This window comes from Zootermopsis nevadensis, unplaced genomic scaffold, assembly GCF_977971745.1.
Source record: "Zootermopsis nevadensis isolate Lab colony 2312 unplaced genomic scaffold, Znev_1.0 Znev_ptg000037l, whole genome shotgun sequence".
NCBI lineage: Eukaryota > Metazoa > Arthropoda > Insecta > Blattodea > Termopsidae > Zootermopsis > Zootermopsis nevadensis.
In genome coordinates this window covers 4,822,853-4,846,934 of record NW_028259169.1, presented here as the reverse complement: position 1 = coordinate 4,846,934, position 24,082 = coordinate 4,822,853, and positions in this window count along the sequence as shown.

Here is a 24,082-nt window from a genome sequence, read left to right as displayed (position 1 = left end):
CTATTGATCGGGAGATATTTGCCTTTTCAAAAATTGACTTTCGAATAATCTTTAAAATTTAAATGTCTCTATCCTGCAAACCCTTGGACATACATTGACGTGCCTCTGACAGCAAGTTGACATATACGTTCCCTCAAAGTGACATAAGTTTTGTCTCTCAGATTCCTACAGATCGGGAGATATTTGCCTTTTAAAAATGACTTTCGAATAATCTCGAAAAATTTAAATGTCTCTATCCTCCAAACCCTTTAACATACATTGACGAGACTCTGACATGAAGTTGACATATGCGTTCCCTCATGTGACATAAGGTTTGTCTCTCAGATGCATACAGATCGGGAGATATTTGCCTTTTAGAAATTGACTTTCGAATAATCTCGAAAAATTAAAATATCTCTATCGTCCAAACCCTTGGACATACATTGACGAGATTCTGACATCTAGTTGACATATACGTTCCCTCAAGGTGACATAAGTTTTGTCTCTCTGATTCCTACAGATCGGGAGATATTTGCCTTTTCAAAAATTGACTTTCGAATAATCTCTAAAAATTTAAATGTCTCTATCCTCCAAACTCTTGGACAAACATTGACGTGACTCTGACAGGAAGTTGATATATACGTTCCCTCAAAGTGACATATGTTTTGTCTCTCAGATTCCTACAAATCGGGAGATATTTGCCTTTTAAAAATTGACTTTCAAATAATCTCTAAAAATTTAAATGTCTCTATCCTCCAAACCCTTGGACATACATTGACGTGCCTCTGACTGCAAATTGACATATACGTTCCCTCAAAGTGGCATAAGGTTTGTCTCTCAGATGCCTACAGATCGGGAGATATTTGCCTTTTAGGAATTGACTTTCGAATAATCTCGAAAAATTAAAATATCTCTATCGTCCAAACCCTTGGACATACATTGACGAGACTCTGACATGAAGTTGACATATATGTTCCCTCAAAGGGACATACGTTTTGTCTCTCAGATGCCTACAGATCGGGAGATATTTGCCTTTTAAAAATTGACTTTCGAATAATCTCGAAAAATTAAAATGTCTCTTACCTCCAAACCCTTGGACATACATTGACGTGACTCTGACAGGAAGTTGACATATATATTCCCTCAAAGTGACATTAGTTTTGTCTCTCAGATTCCTACGGATCGGGAGATATTTGCCTCTAAATAATTCACTTACAAATAATCTCGAAAAATTAAAATGTCTCTATCGTCCAGTCCCTTGGACATACATTGACGAGACTCTGACATGCAGTTGACATATGCGTTCCCTCAAAGTGACATAAGGGTTGTCTCTCATATGCCTACAGATCGGGAGATATTTGCCTTTTAAAAATTGACTTTCGAATAATCTCGAAAAATTAAAATGTCTCTGTCGTCCAAACCCTTGGACATACATTGACGAGATTCTCACATGAAGTTGACATATACGTTCCCTCAAAGTGACATAAGTTTTGTCTCTTAGATTCCTATTGATCGGGAGATATTTGCCTTTTCAAAAATTGACTTTCGAATAATCTCTAAAAATTTAAATGTCTCTATCCTCCAAACCCTTGGACATACATTGACGTGCCTCTGACAGCAAGTTGACATATACGTTCCCTCAAAGTGACATAAGTTTTGTCTCTCAGATTCCTACAGATCGGGAGATATTTGCCTTTTAAAAATTGACTTTCGAATAATCTCGAAAAATTAAAATGTCTCTATCCTCCAAACCCTTGAACATACATTGACGAGACTCTGACATGAAGTTGACATATGCGTTCCCTCAATGTGACATAAGGTTTGTCTCTCAGATTCCTACAGATCGGGAGATATTTGCCTTTTAGAAATTGACTTTCGAATAATAATCGAAAAATTAAAATATCTCTATCGTCCAAACCCTTGGACATATATTGACGAGACTCTGACATGAAGTTGACATATACGTTCCCTCTAAGTGACATAAGTTTTGTCTCTCAGATTCCTACAGATCGGGAGATATTTGCCTTTTAAAAATTGACTTTCGAATAATCTATAAAAATTTAAATGTCTCTATCCTCCAAACCCTTGGACATACATTGACGTGACTCTGACCGGAAGTTGACATATACGTTCCCTCATAGTGACATAAGTTCTGTCTCTCAGATTCCAACAGATTGGGAGATATTTGCCTTTTAATAATTGACTTTCGAATAATCTCTAAAAATTTAAATGTCTCTATCCTCCAAACCCTTCAAAATACATTGACGTGACTATGACATGAAGTTGACATATACGTTCCCTCAAAGTGACATAAGTTTTGTCTCTCAGATTCATACAGATCGGGAGATATTTGCCTTTTCAAAAATTGACTTTCGAATAATCTCGAAAAATTAAAATGTCTCTATCCTCCAAACCCTTGGACATACATTGACGAGACTCTGACATGAAGTTGACATATGCGTTCCCTCAAAGTGGCATAAGGGTTGTCTCTCAGATGCCTACAGATCGGGAGATATTTGCCTTTTAAAAATTGACTTTCGAATGATCTCGAAAAATTAAAATGTCTCTATCGTCCAAACCCTTGGACATACATTGACGAGATTCTCACATGAAGTTGACATATACGTTCCCTCAAAGTGACATAAGTTTTGTCTCTTAGATTCCTATTGATCGGGAGATATTTGCCTTTTCAAAAATTGACTTTCGAATAATCTTTAAAATTTAAATGTCTCTATCCTGCAAACCCTTGGACATACATTGACGTGCCTCTGACAGCAAGTTAACATATACGTTCCCTCAAAGTGACATAAGTTTTGTCTCTCAGATTCCTACAGATGGGGAGATATTTGCCTTTTAACAATGACTTTCCAATAATCTCGAAAAATTTAAATGTCTCTATCCTCCAAACCCTTTAACATACATTGACGAGACTCTGACATGAAGTTGACATATGCGTTCCCTCATGTGACATAAGGTTTGTCTCTCAGATGCATACAGATCGGGAGATATTTGCCTTTTAGAAATTGACTTTCGAATAATCTCGAAAAATTAAAATATCTCTATCGTCCAAACCCTTGGACATACATTGACGAGATTCTGACATCTAGTTGACATATACGTTCCCTCAAGGTGACATAAGTTTTGTCTCTCTGATTCCTACAGATCGGGAGATATTTGCCTTTTCAAAAATTGACTTTCGAATAATCTCTAAAAATTTAAATGTCTCTATCCTCCAAACTCTTGGACAAACATTGACGTGACTCTGACAGGAAGTTGATATATACGTTCCCTCAAAGTGACATATGTTTTGTCTCTCAGATTCCTACAAATCGGGAGATATTTGCCTTTTAAAAATTGACTTTCAAATAATCTCGAAAAATTTAAATGTCTCTATCCTCCAAACCCTTGGACATACATTAACGAGACTCTGACATGAAGTTGACATATATGTTCCCTCAAAGTGACATACGTTTTGTCTCTCAGATGCCTACAGATCGGGAGATATTTGCCTTTTAAAAATTGACTTTCGAATAATCTCGAAAAATTAAAATGTCTCTATCCTCCAAACCCTTGGACATACATTGACGTGACTCTGACAGGAAGTTGACATATATATTCCCTCAAAGTGACATTAGTTTTGTCTCTCAGATTCCTACGGATCGGGAGATATTTGCCTCTAAATAATTCACTTCCAAATAATCTCGAAAAATTAAAATGTCTCTATCGTCCAGTCCCTTTCACATACATTGACGAGACTCTGAAATGCAGTTTACATATGCGTTCCCTCAAAGTGACATAAGGGTTGTCTCTCATATGCCTACAGATCGGGAGATATTTGCCTTTTAAAAATTGACTTTCGAATAATCTCGAAAAATTAAAATGTCTCTGTCGTCCAAACCCTTGGACATACATTGACGAGATTCTCACATGAAGTTGACATATACGTTCCCTCAAAGTGACATAAGTTTTGTCTCTTAGATTCCTATTGATCGGGAGATATTTGCCTTTTCAAAAATTGACTTTCGAATAATCTCTAAAAATTTAAATTCCTCTATCCTCCAAACCCTTGGACATACATTGACGTGCCTCTGACAGCAAGTTGACATATACGTTCCCTCAAAGTGACATAAGTTTTGTCTCTCAGATTCCTACAGATCGGGAGATATTTGCCTTTTAAAAATTGACTTTCGAATAATCTCGAAAAATTAAAATGTCTCTATCCTCCAAACCCTTGAACATACATTGACGAGACTCTGACATGAAGTTGACATATGCGTTCCGTCAATGTGACATAAGGTTTGTCTCTCAGATGCCTACAGATCGGGAGATATTTGCCTTTTAGAAATTGACTTTCGAATAATCTCGAAAAATTAAAATATCTCTATCGTCCAAACCCTTGGACATATATTGACGAGACTCTGACATGAAGTTGACATATACGTTCCCTCTAAGTGACATAAGTTTTGTCTCTCAGATTCCTACAGATCGGGAGATATTTGCCTTTTAAAAATTGACTTTCGAATAATCTATAAAAATTTAAATGTCTCTATCCTCCAAACCCTTGGACATACATTGACGTGACTCTGACCGGAAGTTGACATATACGTTCCCTCAAAGTGACATAAGTTTTGTCCCTCAGATTCATACAGATCGGGAGATATTTGCCTTTTCAAAAATTGACTTTCGAATAATCTCGAAAAATTAAAATGTCTCTATCCTCCAAACCCTTGGACATACATTGACGAGACTCTGACATGAAGTTGACATATGCGTTCCCTCAAAGTGGCATAAGGGTTGTCTCTCAGATGCCTACAGATCGGGAGATATTTGCCTTTTAAAAATTGACTTTCGAATGATCTCGAAAAATTAAAATGTCTCTATCGTCCAAACCCTTGGACATACATTGACGAGATTCTCACAAAGAAGTTGAAATATACGTTCCCTCAAAGTGACATAAGTTTTGTCTCTTAGATTCCTATTGATCGTTAGATATTTGCCTTTTCAAAAATTGACTTTCGAATAATCTTTAAAATTTAAATGTCTCTATCCTGCAAACCCTTGGACATACATTGACGTGCCTCTGACAGCAAGTTGACATATACGTTCCCTCAAAGTGACATAAGTTTTGTCTCTCAGATTCCTACAGATCGGGAGATATTTGCCTTTTAAAAATTGACTTTCGAATAATCTCGAAAAATTTAAATGTCTCTATCCTCCAAACCCTTTAACATACATTGACGAGACTCTGACATGAAGTTGACATATGCGTTCCCTCATGTGACATAAGGTTCGTCTCTCAGATGCATACAGATCGGGAGATATTTTCCTTTTAGAAATTGACTTTCGAATAATCTCGAAAAATTAAAATATCTCTATCGTCCAAACCCTTGGACATACATTGACGAGATTCTGACATCTAGTTGACATATACGTTCCCTCAAGGTGACATAAGTTTTGTCTCTCTGATTTCTACAGATCGGGAGATATTTGCCTTTTCAAAAATTGACTTTCGAATAATCTCTAAAAATTTAAATGTCTCTATCCTCCAAACTCTTGGACAAACATTGACGTGACTCTGACAGGAAGTTGACATATACGTTCCCTCAAAGTGACATATGTTTTGTCTCTCAGATTCCTACAAATCGGGAGATATTTGCCTTTTAAAAATTGACTTTCAAATAATCTCTAAAAATTTAAATGTCTCTATCCTCCAAACCCTTGGACATACATTGACGTGCCTCTGACAGCAAGTTGACATATACATTCCCTCAAAGTGACATAAGTTTTGTCTCTCAGATTCCTACAGATCGGGAGATATTTGCCTTTTAAAAATTGACTTTCGAATAATCTCGAAAAATTACAATGTCTCTATCCTCCAAACCCTTGAACATACATTGACGAGACTCTGACATGCAGTTGACATATGCGTTCCCTCAAAGTGACATAAGGGTTGTCTCTCATATGCCTTCAGATCGGGAGATATTTGCCTTTTAAAAATTGACTTTCGAATAATCTCGAAAAATTAAAATGTCTCTGTCGTCCAAACCCTTGGACATACATTGACGAGATTCTGACATGAAGTTGACATATACGTTCCCTCTAAGTGACATAAGTTTTGTCTCTCAGATTCCTACAGATCGGGAGATATTTGCCTTTTAAAAATTGACTTTCGAATAATCTATAAAAATTTAAATGTCTCTATCCTCCAAACCCTTGGACATACATTGACGTGACTCTGACCGGAAGTTGACATATACGTTCCCTCAAAGTGACATAAGTTCTGTCTCTCAGATTCCAACAGATTGGGAGATATTTGCCTTTTAATAATTGACTTTCGAATAATCTCTAAAAATTTAAATGTCTCTATCCTCCAAACCCTTCAAAATACATTGACGTGACTATGACATGAAGTTGACATATACGTTCCCTCAAAGTGACATAAGTTTTGTCTCTCAGATTCATACAGATCGGGAGATATTTGCCTTTTCAAAAATTGACTTTCGAATAATCTCGAAAAATTAAAATGTCTCTATCCTCCAAACCCTTGGACATACATTGACGAGACTCTGACATGAAGTTGACATATGCGTTCCCTCAAAGTGGCATAAGGGTTGTCTCTCAGATGCCTACAGATCGGGAGATATTTGCCTTTTAAAAATTGACTTTCGAATGATCTCGAAAAATTAAAATGTCTCTATCGTCCAAACCCTTGGACATACATTGACGAGATTCTCACATGAAGTTGACATATACGTTCCCTCAAAGTGACATAAGTTTTGTCTCTTAGATTCCTATTGATCGGGAGATATTTGCCTTTTCAAAAATTGACTTTCGAATAATCTTTAAAATTTAAATGTCTCTATCCTGCAAACCCTTGGACATACATTGACGTGCCTCTGACAGCAAGTTGACATATACGTTCCCTCAAAGTGACATAAGTTTTTTCTCTCAGATTCCTACAGATCGGGAGATATTTGCCTTTTAACAATGACTTTCGAATAATCTCGAAAAATTTAAATGTCTCTATCGTCCAAACCCTTTAACATACATTGACGAGACTCTGACATGAAGTTGACATATGCGTTCCCTCATGTGACATAAGGTTTGTCTCTCAGATGCGTACAGATCGGGAGATATTTGCCTTTTAGAAATTGACTTTCGAATAATCTCGAAAAATTAAAATATCTCTATCGTCCAAACCCTTGGACATACATTGACGAGATTCTGACATCTAGTTGACATATACGTTCCCTCAAGGTGACATAAGTTTTGTCTCTCTGATTCCTACAGATCGGGAGATATTTGCCTTTTCAAAAATTGACTTTCGAATAATCTCTAAAAATTTAAATGTCTCTATCCTCCAAACTCTTGGACAAACATTGACGTGACTCTGACAGGAAGTTGATATATACGTTCCCTCAAAGTGACATATGTTTTGTCTCTCAGATTCCTACAAATCGGGAGATATTTGCCTTTTAAAAATTGACTTTCAAATAATCTCTAAAAATTTAAATGTCTCTATCCTCCAAACCCTTGGACATACATTGACGTGCCTCTGACTGCAAATTGACATATACGTTCCCTCAAAGTGGCATAAGGTTTGTCTCTCAGATGCCTACAGATCGGGAGATATTTGCCTTTTAGGAATTGACTTTCGAATAATCTCGAAAAATTTAAATATCTCTATCGTCCAAACCCTTAGACATACATTGACGAGACTCTGACATGAAGTTGACATATATGTTCCCTCAAAGGGACATACGTTTTGTCTCTCAGATGCCTACAGATCGGGAGATATTTGCCTTTTAAAAATTGACTTTCGAATAATCTCGAAAAATTAAAATGTCTCTATCCTCCAAACCCTTGGACATACATTGACGTGACTCTGACAGGAAGTTGACATATATATTCCCTCAAAGTGACATTAGTTTTGTCTCTCAGATTCCTACGGATCGGGAGATATTTGCCTCTAAATAATTCACTTACAAATAATCTCGAAAAATTAAAATGTCTCTATCGCCCAGTCCCTTGGACATACATTGACGAGACTCTGACATGCAGTTGACATATGCGTTCCCTCAAAGTGACATAAGGGTTGTCTCTCATATGCCTACAGATCGGGAGATATTTGCCTTTTAAAAATTGACTTTCGAATAATCTCGAAAAATTAAAATGTCTCTGTCGTCCAAACCCTTGGACATACATTGACGAGATTCTCACATGAAGTTGACATATACGTTCCCTCAAAGTGACATAAGTTTTGTCTCTTAGATTCCTATTGATCGGGAGATATTTGCCTTTTCAAAAATTGACTTTCGAATAATCTCTAAAAATTTAAATGTCTCTATCCTCCAAACCCTTGGACATACGTTGACGTGCCTCTGACAGCAAGTTGACATATACGTTCCCTCAAAGTGACATAAGTTTTGTCTCTCAGATTCCTACAGATCGGGAGATAATTGCCTTTTAAAAATTGACTTTCGAATAATCTCGAAAAATTAAAATGTCTCTATCCTCCAAACCCTTGAACATACATTGACGAGACTCTGACATGAAGTTGACATATGCGTTCCCTCAATGTGACATAAGGTTTGTCTCTCAGATTCCTACAGATCGGGAGATATTTGCCTTTTAGAAATTGACTTTCGAATAATAATCGAAAAATTAAAATATCTCTATCGTCCAAACCCTTGGACATATATTGACGAGACTCTGACATGAAGTTGACATATACGTTCCCTCTAAGTGACATAAGTTTTGTCTCTCAGATTCCTACAGATCGGGAGATATTTGCCTTTTAAAAATTGACTTTCGAATAATCTATAAAAATTTAAATGTCTCTATCCTCCAAACCCGTGGACATACATTGACGTGACTCTGACCGGAAGTTGACATATACGTTCCCTCATAGTGACATAAGTTCTGTCTCTCAGATTCCAACAGATTGGGAGATATTTGCCTTTTAATAATTGACTTTCGAATAATCTCTAAAAATTTAAATGTCTCTATCCTCCAAACCCTTCAAAATACATTGACGAGACTCTGACATGAAGTTGATATATGCGTTCCCTCAAAGTGGCATAAGGGTTGTCTCTCAGATGCCTACAGATCGGGAGATATTTGCCTTTTAAAAATTGACTTTCGAATGATCTCGAAAAATTAAAATGTCTATATCGTCCAAACCCTTGGACATACATTGACGAGATTCTCACATGAAGTTGACATATACGTTCCCTCAAAGTGACATAAGTTTTGTCTCTTAGATTCCTATTGATCGGGAGATATTTGCCTTTTCAAAAATTGACTTTCGAATAATCTTTAAAATTTAAATGTCTCTATCCTGCAAACCCTTGGACATACATTGACGTGCCTCTGACAGCAAGTTGACATATACGTTCCCTCAAAGTGACATAAGTTTTTTCTCTCAGATTCCTACAGATCGGGAGATATTTGCCTTTTAACAATGACTTTCGAATAATCTCGAAAAATTTAAATGTCTCTATCGTCCAAACCCTTTAACATACATTGACGAGACTCTGACATGAAGTTGACATATGCGTTCCCTCATGTGACATAAGGTTTGTCTCTCAGATGCGTACAGATCGGGAGATATTTGCCTTTTAGAAATTGACTTTCGAATAATCTCGAAAAATTAAAATATCTCTATCGTCCAAACCCTTGGACATACATTGACGAGATTCTGACATCTAGTTGACATATACGTTCCCTCAAGGTGACATAAGTTTTGTCTCTCTGATTCCTACAGATCGGGAGATATTTGCCTTTTCAAAAATTGACTTTCGAATAATCTCTAAAAATTTAAATGTCTCTATCCTCCAAACTCTTGGACAAACATTGACGTGACTCTGACAGGAAGTTGATATATACGTTCCCTCAAAGTGACATATGTTTTGTCTCTCAGATTCCTACAAATCGGGAGATATTTGCCTTTTAAAAATTGACTTTCAAATAATCTCTAAAAATTTAAATGTCTCTATCCTCCAAACCCTTGGACATACATTGACGTGCCTCTGACTGCAAATTGACATATACGTTCCCTCAAAGTGGCATAAGGTTTGTCTCTCAGATGCCTACAGATCGGGAGATATTTGCCTTTTAGGAATTGACTTTCGAATAATCTCGAAAAATTAAAATATCTCTATCGTCCAAACCCTTAGACATACATTGACGAGACTCTGACATGAAGTTGACATATATGTTCCCTCAAAGGGACATACGTTTTGTCTCTCAGATGCCTACAGATCGGGAGATATTTGCCTTTTAAAAATTGACTTTCGAATAATCTCGAAAAATTAAAATGTCTCTATCCTCCAAACCCTTGGACATACATTGACGTGACTCTGACAGGAAGTTGACATATATATTCCCTCAAAGTGACATTAGTTTTGTCTCTCAGATTCCTACGGATCGGGAGATATTTGCCTCTAAATAATTCACTTACAAATAATCTCGAAAAATTAAAATGTCTCTATCGCCCAGTCCCTTGGACATACATTGACGAGACTCTGACATGCAGTTGACATATGCGTTCCCTCAAAGTGACATAAGGGTTGTCTCTCATATGCCTACAGATCGGGAGATATTTGCCTTTTAAAAATTGACTTTCGAATAATCTCGAAAAATTAAAATGTCTCTGTCGTCCAAACCCTTGGACATACATTGACGAGATTCTCACATGAAGTTGACATATACGTTCCCTCAAAGTGACATAAGTTTTGTCTCTTAGATTCCTATTTATCGGGAGATATTTGCCTTTTCAAAAATTGACTTTCGAATAATCTCTAAAAATTTAAATGTCTCTATCCTCCAAACCCTTGGACATACGTTGACGTGCCTCTGACAGCAAGTTGACATATACGTTCCCTCAAAGTGACATAAGTTTTGTCTCTCAGATTCCTACAGATCGGGAGATAATTGCCTTTTAAAAATTGACTTTCGAATAATCTCGAAAAATTAAAATGTCTCTATCCTCCAAACCCTTGAACATACATTGACGAGACTCTGACATGAAGTTGACATATGCGTTCCCTCAATGTGACATAAGGTTTGTCTCTCAGATTCCTACAGATCGGGAGATATTTGCCTTTTAGAAATTGACTTTCGAATAATAATCGAAAAATTAAAATATCTCTATCGTCCAAACCCTTGGACATATATTGACGAGACTCTGACATGAAGTTGACATATACGTTCCCTCTAAGTGACATAAGTTTTGTCTCTCAGATTCCTACAGATCGGGAGATATTTGCCTTTTAAAAATTGACTTTCGAATAATCTATAAAAATTTAAATGTCTCTATCCTCCAAACCCTTGGACATACATTGACGTGACTCTGACCGGAAGTTGACATATACGTTCCCTCATAGTGACATAAGTTCTGTCTCTCAGATTCCAACAGATTGGGAGATATTTGCCTTTTAATAATTGACTTTCGAATAATCTCTAAAAATTTAAATGTCTCTATCCTCCAAACCCTTCAAAATACATTGACGAGACTCTGACATGAAGTTGATATATGCGTTCCCTCAAAGTGGCATAAGGGTTGTCTCTCAGATGCCTACAGATCGGGAGATATTTGCCTTTTAAAAATTGACTTTCGAATGATCTCGAAAAATTAAAATGTCTATATCGTCCAAACCCTTGGACATACATTGACGAGATTCTCACATGAAGTTGACATATACGTTCCCTCAAAGTGACATAAGTTTTGTCTCTTAGATTCCTATTGATCGGGAGATATTTGCCTTTTCAAAAATTGACTTTCGAATAATCTTTAAAATTTAAATGTCTCTATCCTGCAAACCCTTGGACATACATTGACGTGCCTCTGACAGCAAGTTGACATATACGTTCCCTCAAAGTGACATAAGTTTTGTCTCTCAGATTCCTACAGATGGGGAGATATTTGCCTTTTAACAATGACTTTCGAATAATCTCGAAAAATTTAAATGTCTCTATCCTCCAAACCCTTTAACATACATTGACGAGACTCTGACATGAAGTTGACATATGCGTTCCCTCATGTGACATAAGGTTTGTCTCTCAGATGCATACAGATCGGGAGATATTTGCCTTTTAGAAATTGACTTTCGAATAATCTCGAAAAATTAAAATATCTCTATCGTCCAAACCCTTGGACATACATTGACGAGATTCTGACATCTAGTTGACATATACGTTCCCTCAAGGTGACATAAGTTTTGTCTCTCTGATTCCTACAGATCGGGAGATATTTGCCTTTTCAAAAATTGACTTTCGAATAATCTCTAAAAATTTAAATGTCTCTATCCTCCAAACTCTTGGACAAACATTGACGTGACTCTGACAGGAAGTTGATATATACGTTCCCTCAAAGTGACATATGTTTTGTCTCTCAGATTCCTACAAATCGGGAGATATTTGCCTTTTAAAAATTGACTTTCAAATAATCTCGAAAAATTTAAATGTCTCTATCCTCCAAACCCTTGGACATACATTGACGAGACTCTGACATGAAGTTGACATATATGTTCCCTCAAAGTGACATACGTTTTGTCTCTCAGATGCCTACAGATCGGGAGATATTTGCCTTTTAAAAATTGACTTTCGAATAATCTCGAAAAATTAAAATATCTCTATCGTCCAAACCCTTGGACATATATTGACGAGACTCTGACATGAAGTTGACATATACGTTCCCTCTAAGTGACATAAGTTTTGTCTCTCAGATTCCTACAGATCGGGAGATATTTGCCTTTTAAAAATTGACTTTCGAATAATCTATAAAAATTTAAATGTCTCTATCCTCCAAACCCTTGGACATACATTGACGTGACTCTGACCGGAAGTTGACATATACGTTCCCTCAAAGTGACATAAGTTTTGTCCCTCAGATTCATACAGATCGGGAGATATTTGCCTTTTCAAATATTGACTTTCGAATAATCTCGAAAAATTAAAATGTCTCTATCCTCCAAACCCTTGGACATACATTGACGAGACTCTGACATGAAGTTGACATATGCGTTCCCTCAAAGTGGCATAAGGGTTGTCTCTCAGATGCCTACAGATCGGGAGATATTTGCCTTTTAAAAATTGACTTTCGAATGATCTCGAAAAATTAAAATGTCTCTATCGTCCAAACCCTTGGACATACATTGACGAGATTCTCACAAAGAAGTTGACATATACGTTCCCTCAAAGTGACATAAGTTTTGTCTCTTAGATTCCTATTGATCGTTAGATATTTGCCTTTTCAAAAATTGACTTTCGAATAATCTTTAAAATTTAAATGTCTCTATCCTGCAAACCCTTGGACATACATTGACGTGCCTCTGACAGCAAGTTGACATATACGTTCCCTCAAAGTGACATAAGTTTTGTCTCTCAGATTCCTACAGATCGGGAGATATTTGCCTTTTAAAAATTGACTTTCGAATAATCTCGAAAAATTTAAATGTCTCTATCCTCCAAACCCTTTAACATACATTGACGAGACTCTGACATGAAGTTGACATATGCGTTCCCTCATGTGACATAAGGTTCGTCTCTCAGATGCATACAGATCGGGAGATATTTGCCTTTTAGAAATTGACTTTCGAATAATCTCGAAAAATTAAAATATCTCTATCGTCCAAACCCTTGGACATACATTGACGAGATTCTGACATCTAGTTGACATATACGTTACCTCAAGGTGACATAAGTTTTGTCTCTCTGATTTCTACAGATCGGGAGATATTTGCCTTTTCAAAAATTGACTTTCGAATAATCTCTAAAAATTTAAATGTCTCTATCCTCCAAACTCTTGGACAAACATTGACGTGACTCTGACAGGAAGTTGACATATACGTTCCCTCAAAGTGACATATGTTTTGTCTCTCAGATTCCAACAAATCGGGAGATATTTGCCTTTTAAAAATTGACTTTCAAATAATCTCTAAAAATTTAAATGTCTCTATCCTCCAAACCCTTGGACATACATTGACGTGCCTCTGACAGCAAGTTGACATATACGTTCCCTCAAAGTGACATAAGTTTTGTCTCTCAGATTCCTACAGATCGGGAGATATTTGCCTTTTAAAAATTGACTTTCGAATAATCTCGAAAAATTAAAATGTCTCTATCCTCCAAACCCTTGAACATACATTGACGAGACTCTGACATGCAGTTGACATATGCGTTCCCTCAAAGTGACATAAGGGTTGTCTCTCATATGCCTACAGATCGGGAGATATTTGCCTTTTAAAAATTGACTTTCGAATAATCTCGAAAAATTAAAATGTCTCTGTCGTCCAAACCCTTGGACATACATTGACGAGATTCTGACATGAAGTTGACATATACGTTCCCTCTAAGTGACATAAGTTTTGTCTCTCAGATTCCTACAGATCGGGAGATATTTGCCTTTTAAAAATTGACTTTCGAATAATCTAAAAAAATTTAAATGTCTCTATCCTCCAAACCCTTGGACATACATTGACGTGACTCTGACCGGAAGTTGACATATACGTTCCCTCAAAGTGACATAAGTTCTGTCTCTCAGATTCCAACAGATTGGGAGATATTTGCCTTTTAATAATTGACTTTCGAATAATCTCTAAAAATTTAAATGTCTCTATCCTCCAAACCCTTCAAAATACATTGACGTGACTATGACATGAAGTTGACATATACGTTACCTCAAAGTGACATAAGTTTTGTCTCTCAGATTCATACAGATCGGGAGATATTTGCCTTTTCAAAAATTGACTTTCGAATAATCTCGAAAAATTAAAATGTCTCTATCCGCCAAACCCTTGGACATACATTGACGAGACTCTGACATGAAGTTGACATATGCGTTCCCTCAAAGTGGCATAAGGGTTGTCTCTCAGATGCCTACAGATCGGGAGATATTTGCCTTTTAAAAATTGACTTTCGAATGATCTCGAAAAATTAAAATGTCTCTATCGTCCAAACCCTTGGACATACATTGACGAGATTCTCACATGAAGTTGACATATACGTTCCCTCAAAGTGACATAAGTTTTGTCTCTTAGATTCCTATTGATCGGGAGATATTTGCCTTTTCAAAAATTGACTTTCGAATAATCTTTAAAATTTAAATGTCTCTATCCTGCAAACCCTTGGACATACATTGACGTGCCTCTGACAGCAAGTTGACATATACGTTCCCTCAAAGTGACATAAGTTTTGTCTCTCAGATTCCTACAGATCGGGAGATATTTGCCTTTTAAAAATGACTTTCGAATAATCTCGAAAAATTTAAATGTCTCTATCCTCCAAACCCTTTAACATACATTGACGAGACTCTGACATGAAGTTGACATATGCGTTCCCTCATGTGACATAAGGTTTGTCTCTCAGATGCATACAGATCGGGAGATATTTGCCTTTTAGAAATTGACTTTCGAATAATCTCGAAAAATTAAAATATCTCTATCGTCCAAACCCTTGGACATACATTGACGAGATTCTGACATCTAGTTGACATATACGTTCCCTCAAGGTGACATAAGTTTTGTCTCTCTGATTCCTACAGATCGGGAGATATTTGCCTTTTCAAAAATTGACTTTCGAATAATCTCTAAAAATTTAAATGTCTCTATCCTCCAAACTCTTGGACAAACATTGACGTGACTCTGACAGGAAGTTGATATATACGTTCCCTCAAAGTGACATATGTTTTGTCTCTCAGATTCCTACAAATCGGGAGATATTTGCCTTTTAAAAATTGACTTTCAAATAATCTCTAAAAATTTAAATGTCTCTATCCTCCAAACCCTTGGACATACATTGACGTGCCTCTGACTGCAAATTGACATATACGTTCCCTCAAAGTGGCATAAGGTTTGTCTCTCAGATGCCTACAGATCGGGAGATATTTGCCTTTTAGGAATTGACTTTCGAATAATCTCGAAAAATTAAAATATCTCTATCGTCCAAACCCTTGGACATACATTGACGAGACTCTGACATGAAGTTGACATATATGTTCCCTCAAAGGGACATACGTTTTGTCTCTCAGATGCCTACAGATCGGGAGATATTTGCCTTTTAAAAATTGACTTTCGAATAATCTCGAAAAATTAAAATGTCTCTATCCTCCAAACCCTTGGACATACATTGACGTGACTCTGACAGGAAGTTGACATATATATTCCCTCAAAGTGACATTAGTTTTGTCTCTCAGATTCCTACGGATCGGGAGATATTTGCCTCTAAATAATTCACTTACAAATAATCTCGAAAAATTAAAATGTCTCTATCGTCCAGTCCCTTGGACATACATTGACGAGACTCTGACATGCAGTTGACATATGCCTTCCCTCAAAGTGACATAAGGGTTGTCTCTCATATGCCTACAGATCGGGAGATATTTGCCTTTTAAAAATTGACTTTCGAATAATCTCGAAAAATTAAAATGTCTCTGTCGTCCAAACCCTTGGACATACATTGACGAGATTCTCACATGAAGTTGACATATACGTTCCCTCAAAGTGACATAAGTTTTGTCTCTTAGATTCCTATTGATCGGGAGATATTTGCCTTTTCAAAAATTGACTTTCGAATAATCTCTAAAAATTTAAATGTCTCTATCCTCCAAACCCTTGGACATACATTGACGTGCCTCTGACAGCAAGTTGACATATACGTTCCCTCAAAGTGACATAAGTTTTGTCTCTCAGATTCCTACAGATCGGGAGATATTTGCCTTTTAAAAATTGACTTTCGAATAATCTCGAAAAATTAAAATGTCTCTATCCTCCAAACCCTTGAACATACATTGACGAGACTCTGACATGAAGTTGACATATGCGTTCCCTCAATGTGACATAAGGTTTGTCTCTCAGATTCCTACAGATCGGGAGATATTTGCCTTTTAGAAATTGACTTTCGAATAATAATCGAAAAATTAAAATATCTCTATCGTCCAAACCCTTGGACATATATTGACGAGACTCTGACATGAAGTTGACATATACGTTCCCTCTAAGTGACATAAGTTTTGTCTCTCAGATTCCTACAGATCGGGAGATATTTGCCTTTTAAAAATTGACTTTCGAATAATCTATAAAAATTTAAATGTCTCTATCCTCCAAACCCTTGGACATACATTGACGTGACTCTGACCGGAAGTTGACATATACGTTCCCTCATAGTGACATAAGTTCTGTCTCTCAGATTCCAACAGATTGGGAGATATTTGCCTTTTAATAATTGACTTTCGAATAATCTCTAAAAATTTAAATGTCTCTATCCTCCAAACCCTTCAAAATACATTGACGTGACTATGACATGAAGTTGACATATACGTTCCCTCAAAGTGACATAAGTTTTGTCTCTCAGATTCATACAGATCGGGAGATATTTGCCTTTTCAAAAATTGACTTTCGAATAATCTCGAAAAATTAAAATGTCTCTATCCTCCAAACCCTTGGACATACATTGACGAGACTCTGACATGAAGTTGACATATGCGTTCCCTCAAAGTGGCATAAGGGTTGTCTCTCAGATGCCTACAGATCGGGAGATATTTGCCTTTTAAAAATTGACTTTCGAATGATCTCGAAAAATTAAAATGTCTCTATCGTCCAAACCCTTGGACATACATTGACGAGATTCTCACATGAAGTTGACATATACGTTCCCTCAAAGTGACATAAGTTTTGTCTCTTAGATTCCTATTGATCGGGAGATATTTGCCTTTTCAAAAATTGACTTTCGAATAATCTTTAAAATTTAAATGTCTCTATCCTGCAAACCCTTGGACATACATTGACGTGCCTCTGACAGCAAGTTGACATATACGTTCCCTCAAAGTGACATAAGTTTTGTCTCTCAGATTCCTACAGATCGGGAGATATTTGCCTTTTAACAATGACTTTCGAATAATCTCGAAAAATTTAAATGTCTCTATCCTCCAAACCCTTTAACATACATTGACGAGACTCTGACATGAAGTTGACATATGCGTTCCCTCATGTGACATAAGGTTTGTCTCTCAGATGCATACAGATCGGGAGATATTTGCCTTTTAGAAATTGACTTTCGAATAATCTCGAAAAATTAAAATATCTCTATCGTCCAAACCCTTGGACATACATTGACGAGATTCTGACATCTAGTTGACATATACGTTCCCTCAAGGTGACATAAGTTTTGTCTCTCTGATTCCTACAGATCGGGAGATATTTGCCTTTTCAAAAATTGACTTTCGAATAATCTCTAAAAATTTAAATGTCTCTATCCTCCAAACTCTTGGACAAACATTGACGTGACTCTGACAGGAAGTTGATATATACGTTCCCTCAAAGTGACATATGTTTTGTCTCTCAGATTCCTACAAATCGGGAGATATTTGCCTTTTAAAAATTGACTTTCAAATAATCTCGAAAAATTTAAATGTCTCTATCCTCCAAACCCTTGGACATACATTGACGAGACTCTGACATGAAGTTGACATATATGTTCCCTCAAAGTGACATACGTTTTGTCTCTCAGATACCTACAGATCGGGAGATATTTGCCTTTTAAAAATTGACTTTCGAATAATCTCGAAAAATTAAAATGTCTCTATCCTCCAAACCCTTGGACATACATTGACGTGACTCTGACAGGAAGTTGACATATATATTCCCTCAAAGTGACATTAGTTTTGTCTCTCAGATTCCTACGGATCGGGAGATATTTGCCTCTAAATAATTCACTTCCAAATAATCTCGAAAAATTAAAATGTCTCTATCGTCCAGTCCCTTTCACATACATTGACGAGACTCTGACATGCAGTTGACATATGCGTTCCCTCAAAGTGACATAAGGGTTGTCTCTCATATGCCTACAGATCGGGAGATATTTGCCTTTTAAAAATTGACTTTCGAATAATCTCGAAAAATTAAAATGTCTCTGTCGTCCAAACCCTTGGACATACATTGACGAGATTCTCACATGAAGTTGACATATACGTTCCCTCAAAGTGACATAAGTTTTGTCTCTTAGATTCCTATTGATCGGGAGATATTTGCCTTTTCAAAAATTGACTTTCGAATAATCTCTAAAAATTTAAATTCCTGTATCCTCCAAACCCTTGGACATACATTGACGTGCCTCTGACAGCAAGTTGACATATACGTTCCCTCAAAGTGACATAAGTTTTGTCTCTCAGATTCCTACAGATCGGGAGATATTTGCCTTTTATAAATTGACTTTCGAATAATCTCGAAAAATTAAAATGTCTCTATCCTCCAAACCCTTGAACATACATTGACGAGACTCTGACATGAAGTTGACATATGCGTTCCGTCAATGTGACATAAGGTTTGTCTCTCAGATGCCTACAGATCGGGAGATATTTGCCTTTTAGAAATTGACTTTCGAATAATCTCGAAAAATTAAAATATCTCTATCGTCCAAACCCTTGGACATATATTGACGAGACTCTGACATGAAGTTGACATATACGTTCCCTCTAAGTGACATAAGTTTTGTCTCTCAGATTCCTACAGATCGGGAGATATTTGCCTTTTAAAAATTGACTTTCGAATAATCTATAAAAATTTAAATGTCTCTATCCTCCAAACCCTTGGACATACATTGACGTGACTCTGACCGGAAGTTGACATATACGTTCCCTCAAAGTGACATAAGTTTTGTCCCTCAGATTCATACAGATCGGGAGATATTTGCCTTTTCAAAAATTGACTTTCGAATAATCTCGAAAAATTAAAATGTCTCTATCCTCCAAACCCTTGGACATACATTGACGAGACTCTGACATGAAGTTGACATATGCGTTCCCTCAAAGTGGCATAAGGGTTGTCTCTCAGATGCCTACAGATCGGGAGATATTTGCCTTTTAAAAATTGACTTTCGAATGATCTCGAAAAATTAAAATGTCTCTATCGTCCAAACCCTTGGACATACATTGACGAGATTCTCACAAAGAAGTTGACATATACGTTCCCTCAAAGTGACATAAGTTTTGTCTCTTAGATTCCTATTGATCGTTAGATATTTGCCTTTTCAAAAATTGACTTTCGAATAATCTTTAAAATTTAAATGTCTCTATCCTGCAAACCCTTGGACATACATTGACGTGCCTCTGACAGCAAGTTGACATATACGTTCCCTCAAAGTGACATAAGTTTTGTCCCTCAGATTCATACAGATCGGGAGATATTTGCCTTTTCAAAAATTGACTTTCGAATAATCTCGAAAAATTAAAATATCTCTATCGTCCAAACCCTTGGACATACATTGACGAGATTCTGACATCTAGTTGACATATACGTTCCCTCAAGGTGACATAAGTTTTGTCTCTCTGATTTCTACAGATCGGGAGATATTTGCCTTTTCAAAAATTGACTTTCGAATAATCTCTAAAAATTTAAATGTCTCTATCCTCCAAACTCTTGGACAAACATTGACGTGACTCTGACAGGAAGTTGACATATACGTTCCCTCAAAGTGACATATGTTTTGTCTCTCAGATTCCTACAAATCGGGAGATATTTGCCTTTTAAAAATTGACTTTCAAATAATCTCTAAAAATTTAAATGTCTCTATCCTCCAAACCCTTGGACATACATTGACGTGCCTCTGACAGCAAGTTGACATATACGTTCCCTCAAAGTGACATGAGTTTTGTCTCTCAGATTCCTACAGATCGGGAGATATTTGCCTTTTAATAATTGACTTTCGAATAATCTCGAAAAATTAAAATGTCTCTATCCTCCAAACCCTTGAACATACATTGACGAGACTCTGACATGCAGTTGACATATGCGTTCCCTCAAAGTGACATAAGGGTTGTCTCTCATATGCCTACAGATCGGGAGATATTTGCCTTTAAAAATTGACTTTCGAATAATCTCGAAAAATTAAAATGTCTCTGTCGTCCAAACCCTTGGACATACATTGACGAGATTCTGACATGAAGTTGACATATACGTTCCCTCTAAGTGACATAAGTTTTGTCTCTCAGATTCCTACAGATCGGGAGATATTTGCCTTTTCAAAAATTGACTTTCGAATAATCTCTAAAAATTTAAATGTCTCTATCCTCCAAACCCTTGGACATACATTGACGTGCCTCTGACAGCAAGTTGACATATACGTTCCCTCAAAGTGACATAAGTTTTGTCTCTCAGATTCCTACAGATCGGGAGATATTTGCCTTTTAAAAATTGACTTTCGAATAATCTCGAAAAATTAAAATGTCTCTATCCTCCAAACCCTTGAACATACATTGACGAGACTCTGACATGAAGTTGACATATGCGTTCCCTCAATGTGACATAAGGTTTGTCTCTCAGATTCCTACAGATCGGGAGATATTTGCCTTTTAGAAATTGACTTTCGAATAATAATCGAAAAATTAAAATATCTCTATCGTCCAAACCCTTGGACATATATTGACGAGACTCTGACATGAAGTTGACATATACGTTCCCTCTAAGTGACATAAGTTTTGTCTCTCAGATTCCTACAGATCGGGAGATATTTGCCTTTTAAAAATTGACTTTCGAATAATCTATAAAAATTTAAATGTCTCTATCCTCCAAACCCTTGGACATACATTGACGTGACTCTGACCGGAAGTTGACATATACGTTCCCTCATAGTGACATAAGTTCTGTCTCTCAGATTCCAACAGATTGGGAGATATTTGCCTTTTAATAATTGACTTTCGAATAATCTCTAAAAATTTAAATGTCTCTATCCTCCAAACCCTTCAAAATACATTGACGTGACTATGACATGAAGTTGACATATACGTTCCCTCAAAGTGACATAAGTTTTGTCTCTCAGATTCATACAGATCGGGAGATATTTGCCTTTTCAAAAATTGACTTTCGAATAATCTCGAAAAATTAAAATGTCTCTATCCTCCAAACCCTTGGACATACATTGACGAGACTCTGACATGAAGTTGACATATGCGTTCCCTCAAAGTGGCATAAGGGTTGTCTCTCAGATGCCTACAGATCGGGAGATATTTGCCTTTTAAAAATTGACTTTCGAATGATCTCGAAAAATTAAAATGTCTCTATCGTCCAAACCCTTGGACATACATTGACGAGATTCTCACATGAAGTTGACATATACGTTCCCTCAAAGTGACATAAGTTTTGTCTCTTAGATTCCTATTGATCGGGAGATATTTGCCTTTTCAAAAATTGACTTTCGAATAATCTTTAAAATTTAAATGTCTCTATCCTGCAAACCCTTGGACATACATTGACGTGCCTCTGACAGCAAGTTGACATATACGTTCCCTCAAAGTGACATAAGTTTTGTCTCTCAGATTCCTACAGATCGGGAGATATTTGCCTTTTAACAATGACTTTCGAATAATCTCGAAAAATTTAAATGTCTCTATCCTCCAAACCCTTTAACATACATTGACGAGACTCTGACATGAAGTTGACATATGCGTTCCCTCATGTGACATAAGGTTTGTCTCTCAGATGCATACAGATCGGGAGATATTTGCCTTTTAGAAATTGACTTTCGAATAATCTCGAAAAATTAAAATATCTCTATCGTCCAAACCCTTGGACATACATTGACGAGATTCTGACATCTAGTTGACATATACGTTCCCTCAAGGTGACATAAGTTTTGTCTCTCTGATTCCTACAGATCGGGAGATATTTGCCTTTTCAAAAATTGACTTTCGAATAATCTCTAAAAATTTAAATGTCTCTATCCTCCAAACTCTTGGACAAACATTGACGTGACTCTGACAGGAAGTTGATATATACGTTCCCTCAAAGTGACATATGTTTTGTCTCTCAGATTCCTACAAATCGGGAGATATTTGCCTTTTAAAAATTGACTTTCAAATAATCTCGAAAAATTTAAATGTCTCTATCCTCCAAACCCTTGGACATACATTGACGAGACTCTGACATGAAGTTGACATATATGTTCCCTCAAAGTGACATACGTTTTGTCTCTCAGATACCTACAGATCGGGAGATATTTGCCTTTTAAAAATTGACTTTCGAATAATCTCGAAAAATTAAAATGTCTCTATCCTCCAAACCCTTGGACATACATTGACGTGACTCTGACAGGAAGTTGACATATATATTCCCTCAAAGTGACATTAGTTTTGTCTCTCAGATTCCTACGGATCGGGAGATATTTGCCTCTAAATAATTCACTTCCAAATAATCTCGAAAAATTAAAATGTCTCTATCGTCCAGTCCCTTTCACATACATTGACGAGACTCTGACATGCAGTTGACATATGCGTTCCCTCAAAGTGACATAAGGGTTGTCTCTCATATGCCTACAGATCGGGAGATATTTGCCTTTTAAAAATTGACTTTCGAATAATCTCGAAAAATTAAAATGTCTCTGTCGTCCAAACCCTTGGACATACATTGACGAGATTCTCACATGAAGTTGACATATACGTTCCCTCAAAGTGACATAAGTTTTGTCTCTTAGATTCCTATTGATCGGGAGATATTTGCCTTTTCAAAAATTGACTTTCGAATAATCTCTAAAAATTTAAATTCCTGTATCCTCCAAACCCTTGGACATACATTGACGTGCCTCTGACAGCAAGTTGACATATACGTTCCCTCAAAGTGACATAAGTTTTGTCTCTCAGATTCCTACAGATCGGGAGATATTTGCCTTTTATAAATTGACTTTCGAATAATCTCGAAAAATTAAAATGTCTCTATCCTCCAAACCCTTGAACATACATTGACGAGACTCTGACATGAAGTTGACATATGCGTTCCGTCAATGTGACATAAGGTTTGTCTCTCAGATGCCTACAGATCGGGAGATATTTGCCTTTTAGAAATTGACTTTCGAATAATCTCGAAAAATTAAAATATCTCTATCGTCCAAACCCTTGGACATATATTGACGAGACTCTGACATGAAGTTGACATATACGTTCCCTCTAAGTGACATAAGTTTTGTCTCTCAGATTCCTACAGATCGGGAGATATTTGCCTTTTAAAAATTGACTTTCGAATAATCTATAAAAATTTAAATGTCTCTATCCTCCAAACCCTTGGACATACATTGACGTGACTCTGACCGGAAGTTGACATATACGTTCCCTCAAAGT